The sequence below is a fragment of the Hemibagrus wyckioides genome, linkage group LG17 (genome assembly GCF_019097595.1).
Source record: "Hemibagrus wyckioides isolate EC202008001 linkage group LG17, SWU_Hwy_1.0, whole genome shotgun sequence".
Classification (NCBI taxonomy): domain Eukaryota; kingdom Metazoa; phylum Chordata; class Actinopteri; order Siluriformes; family Bagridae; genus Hemibagrus; species Hemibagrus wyckioides.
The window spans coordinates 17,649,172-17,655,171 of NC_080726.1; positions in this window are offsets into that span (position 1 = coordinate 17,649,172).

Below are 6,000 nucleotides of genomic sequence, written 5' to 3' on the forward strand. Positions count from 1 at the left end.
GCCTTCTAAGCTCCTGGTAGGGCAGTGGTAGCTCAAGTGGTTAAGACTCTCGGTTATTGATCAGAGGATTGGGGTTCGGACCACCAAGCTCCACTGTTGGGCAATTGAGCGAGGCCCTTAACCCTCTCTGCTGCAGCGGCACTGTATCATAGCTTTGCTCTTACCCCAACTTGTGGTGATAATAAAGGCTTCATGCCCTCAGATCTTCTCCTTCTTCTTTTCTGCTCACCATGGTTGCAAAGAGTGAATTATGACCGTTCAACATCTTCTGAAAAAAGCATCCAGTCCTTCTGGCATCAACAACCCAGTCACTGAGGTCATATTTTCCCCCTATTTCTGATCACTGTAAAAATTAACTGCAGCTTTTTTCTTTTTTTTTTTTGTAGTTTTTATGAGTTGTGTCGCTAATTGAATAATTGCATGGGATGTACAGGTGTACCTATTAAAGTGGCCATAAATGTGTAAATACCTGATTTACACATTTACTCTGATTTTTTATTCCACTGATGCAGGCAGTACAGGTGTGTGTGTGTGTGTGTGTGTGTGCATTCAGTCCTACTTAACGTTTCCAGCTGACTATTTTCTTTAATACACTTTAACTCTAGTCTTGTGGTGACGTGACCACATTTGCCTCAATAGCTACTCAGAACACACACAGGCGCAGGCACACACACACAGCCTTTTATTTTTTCGACTTCACACGTCATGGCACTAACATCCGCCGCCAGGCTTTTAAGTGTAATTAGCAAGGCTTCAGCAGATTAAAATAGGGAGCACACGTCTTCTATTAAATGCCTCGCAAGGAAGCCGTAAGAACTCAGCGGCTTTAATCTCAATCTTTAATTCACACAAATTGGGTGATATTGTGCTCGCACCGACTCTTTTCTTCAGCTTGAAAAGGTGGTTACGTCTCGGAGCTTTTCGCTTTCCTGCCTTTCCACGGTTATTTCCTGTGCCACCGGCAATAGCAGAGTTACATAATTCTTTTTTTCTCTCTCCGTCCAAGCCCAGAGACATATTTTACATATTTACCTACATACTGTACATATTACTACTTTCATTCCAACTGTAGCAATAATTCCATAATGACGGTATGAAGGTTCTAGATAAAACTTTCTCTTTTTCTGGCAAGAGTTTTATTTGTTTTTTTATTTGTTCATTTGTTTTATTTATTTTTTTAAAATCTCAAATCAGGTTGTCTGATGTGAAGCATGAAGGTGGTAGCATCGTTTTTGAGCCTTCCCCTTGGCCTCTTGGTTCTGACTAATTCCCTCCTTCACAGGTAACTGCTCTTTAATTGAACTTGATGTAGAATCACCCGGGTGTCTCACATAATAGGACTTTTATTTTTTATTTTTTCAGAACAAAAACAAGCTGACCATTAAAGCAGTGCACAAATATTACACAGATTGGTAGAATGTTGCCCTAAGTTCTGATGGTACAGTAGATTCTCCAGAGTATATAGGATATGGAGGAAAGTTGGAAGTTTCCTTCGAAATTTGGTCGTAGGTTCTCGTAATGCAGTATGCTGGTGACAGGTGGAGGTTCCCCAGAGAGCTGATGCTTCCACAGCAGTATATAAGAGAAAGATGGATGTTGATATCTGGTGGTAGATTCTCCCAGTATACTGTAGAAAGGTGCTAGTCACCCCCCAGTTCTGATGGTAGGTTCTCCCAATGCCATATGCTGGTGATAGATGGAGGTTTGCCAGGGATCTGATGCTTCCAGAGCAGTATGTGGGACAAAGGTGGACGATTCCTCTAACATCGGGTGGTCGATTCAACAAGTATGCTGTAGTTTGCAGCAGAAAGGTGGTAGTCACCCCCCAGGTCTGATAATAGATTCTTCCAATGCAGTAGGTTAATGATAGATGGAGGTTACCCAGAGATCTTATTGAAGATGCTTCCATATCCCCACGCGAAGATTGTTGGAAGTGTAAATGCTGATGGATTCACACACTGTATTATTCAGGACTATGCGGTCTGAGGTCTTCTCTGAGATCTGATGGTTTATTCTCTTGAGATCGCTGTAACTTCCTCTCAGATCTGGTGGTCATTTTTTTTCTTCCATACAGAATTCCAGAAAAAATCCTCCCAGAACTTAGGAGTCACAATCTTTTTGTACTCATGACCATATTTTAAGCTTTCACTGACCAGATAATAACAAAACAAGGTCCAGTCCTTTACTCTTTAAACCAACCGTAAGGGCTAAGAACAAGGCTTGGTCACCAGTTACCCCAGTGGGATTCTGAGAATCTTGCTGTTGGACCAAACTTGTGTAGAATTTGATTCGGTAGTAAGACAGACAACATGCACAAAAGGAATCAGACATTTCTAATATGAAACACTATGTCAGAAGTGTATAGTTTACTAGATATAATACATCAACCTGGTTAAGATTCAGTACAGGTTCAATTTGACTGGATCAAATTATTCCTTGAGATACAGCAGGTACAAATTTGCAGGAGAGATGATCCACTAAGGCAAGATGAGTCCTTTGTTTTTGGGAATCTGTGTATGTTGAAGCAAGAGAAGATTCTGGCAGGTCTGTAGTAGAAGAGAATCAGCTGGGGGAAATTTCTGCTCTTCTCTCTTTTCTCTCTAATTCATGTTCTACCCAAATCCATCTAAACCCCATGGAAGGAAGCGAATCTGTATTTACATACGATTTACATATCCCTTCGTCATAGTAGATTGGCGAGGCGTTCGTGTGAGGAGACGAAGCGGGAGGCGAGGCAGTGATTGCTGAACGCCTCGTTTTTGCACAGTATGTGTGGCCAGTGAAATCTCTGTGTGTTTAACTGATAGAGACTAAGATTGAGAAGTAATGGAGTTTAGATTTGTCCTGATATCTCCTCTCAAAAAATGATTATTACAGAGCATTACCAACCAACCAGACAACCTACACACACGCGCGCTCGCACACGCACACACACACACACACACACACACACTCACTCACTCCAAGGTTGCAAAATGAAAATGAAAATCCATTTATAAGTCTAATTTTGCTTTTCAGCAGCTCAACATTCCACCATGCAACAATACGCACACTTACATATCCACACAAATCTTACAAACACCTACAATATGCTATAAAACTCCCAAAGGAATGGTTAAAAAAGTTTAAAAAAAAAATGGACACATGTTTTTCTGTTTTACTCAAGAAATTAAACATCCAGAAGCAGTTTGTAAGTCTACAAAGCAGTATATAAGGGGCGTGTCTATACATTAAAAATCAAACTTAATACCAAATCCTAAAATGAACTACAAGCCAATAAAAAGATAATATTCTTAATCTTCTTCGTAAACAAAGAAGCTATTTAGCAGAAATCTAAACTTAAAAACAGACCAATGTCATAAAAGTGTTTTTTTAGGTGATATAAAGAAAGAAATGGTTTAATGTTGGTGATTAATTTGAGCTGCAAGAAGCTGCTTAGAACAACTCCGGTGATTTACTTTTTAACCTTTTGTGATTTTGGTCAAAAATGACCCCAGGATTTTAAGATTAATATTTAAGTAGGTTAACTATTATTCCCCAAATTCTGTGTCTATGCTACATTCGAGTCTCAATGCAAACAGAGGGTCTGTGACTGACACATGCTCTTTATTTTCAACATTATTTACCATATTGAAACCTGTTTGCTCAGCAAAAGCACATAAAAATATAATTAAAATAAAATAAAATGAATAAAAATAAAATAAAAAATAAAGGAAAAATAATAATATTTAATTATAAAATATTAAAAATATAAAAATCAGTAATTTCATCTCCTGAAAAGCTGTGAGGTTTCATCCAACATCTCTTCATATCTAACTTACATAGAAGTGATTTCTCAAGGAAACATCATTTGAAAACTTCTGCATGATTAATAAACAAGAAAATTCATAGAAAACAATTGAGTCCTAAATTGCTGTTATTTTTCACTGTACCATTTTCTATTTGCAGATTTTGTTCCTCTAAATTCAAAGTATGCTTTGGAATTTGACTGACCCTCCCTCAAAAAGGTGACCACCACTGAAATTAATCAATCACTCCCTTTAAAGCGAAAGATTAAAACCTGAGTCATCAAAAAAAAATGGAAAAGATTGTGTATTTTTTGTTATGTTTTGTTTTGTTTTGTTTGTTTGTTTGTTTTTACAAAAAAGTGGTTATTAAGGCATCATGTTTTTCCTTTAAGGTGAAAGAGAGGCAGATGTACCGCATACTGCAGAAGTATGGTATAAAAAAAAAGGAAGGAAGGAGAGAGGGAAAGGGAGAATGGGGGGAAGATGGACAGAGGGAGGAGGGAGGGATGGAGGGATGGATCTGTATTGTTATGCTGTCTATGTGAAGGAGGCTGTTATCCTCACAAAAGGAGGCAAAGTCCTTTAAATCAGTTATTCCCAGGACAATAAGACAGCTGCACGGACAGAGCAGATAGCAGAGCCTTTTTAACCTCTTCCACACTGTCTGTGTATGTGTGTGTGTGTGTGTGTGTGTGTGTGTGTGCGCATGTGTGTATGGGCATGATTTGATGCCTACACAATGTTAATCAGCCTGCTTTTGGCCATGGACTCAGTCACCCTACAGTAATCCATATCGACTAAGCGTAAGTTGCCTTTTCGTGGCATTAAAGCCGTTATCAGCAGCCGTTGTTTGCACACTAGCGAAGCAATTATTAGACAAATCAACCCCAGGAAGTGAGAGTATGTAGCTGTATTTGCTTTTCAGAGAAGTATTGACTAGCAGGCAGTCACTGGATTACTAAACTGATAGCATTAGACAGCAGTGACTACATGATTTATTGTACTCAAGTTGCTCATTAATCACAATTAACATAGCAAAATGAAAATGGATTTGTGTGTGTGTATGCTTACTCACTCCTCAATAATTTGTCTGAGAATTATTAAAAGAATTATGTTGAGGTTGATATTAATAATGGCACCCACTGGCTTGCATAAGTATTCACTCACCTTGATGTTTTCCATATTATCCTGGATATGGGATTTAATTAGGATTACAGCTCTGGGGAAAAAAAATAAGAGCCCACTGCCCAATCTCCAGATTTGAACCCTATTGAAAACCTCTGGAATGTCATCAAGAGGAAGATGGATGGTCACAAACCATCAAGCAAAGCTGAGCTGTTTGCTTTTTTGCAAAAAAGAGTGGTATAAAGTTCCCCAACAGCAATGTGTAATACATAACAATAGTTATTTTTTGAATTTAGGAGAAATATTGTCAGCAGTTCACAAACAATGAAACAAAACTGTTCATCTCACCAATACATGTACCTGTAAGAAAAAAACATAAGAAACTGGTTATTTTGCAGTGGTCTCTTATTTTTTTCCAGAGCTGTATGTGTCATGAATCTACAGAAAATAGCCCAGAAATGTAGGCAAAAATATTTACAAATAAACAAACAAAAAAGAAAGGTTACATTTAGTGGAATTCCTTTATCTGGAGAACACCATCCCTACAGTGAAGCACTGTGATGGATGCATCATGGTATAAAGAATGGTTTTAATTAAATAATGGTGGAAATTGGAGGACTAACTGCTCAGGACTAATAAAAAGATGGAGGGCAAATATTTCAATGGAGTGGAGACTAAACCATGAACTGGAGATTCCCCAGTCGAAGTACAGAGCTCAATTTGTTGCAAAATCAGGATTTGAGCAATGTTGCCAAGATGAATTGGTGAAAAATATCAAGATCCAGAGGTGTGAAGCTGCTAGAGAAACCAGGAATTACTTCAGAGAGGTATAAGGTCAGTATGCCTTTCATATTCTAAGGTGGACTTTTAGTCATTGCTAATTAGGGACTAAAAAGTGTTTAATAATTCACTGTGTGAACCATATACTAGGGCCAAGACCAATTAATATCTCCTTCTGCAAACCACTGAGCAGGAAGTCACTGTCTAACCTCCTATATCTACAGTAAGGATTAATGCAAACTGCAGGTACACATCCATTCTTTGGCATTTCTTTTTTAAATTTAAGTAATATAACCACCCGTGGCTT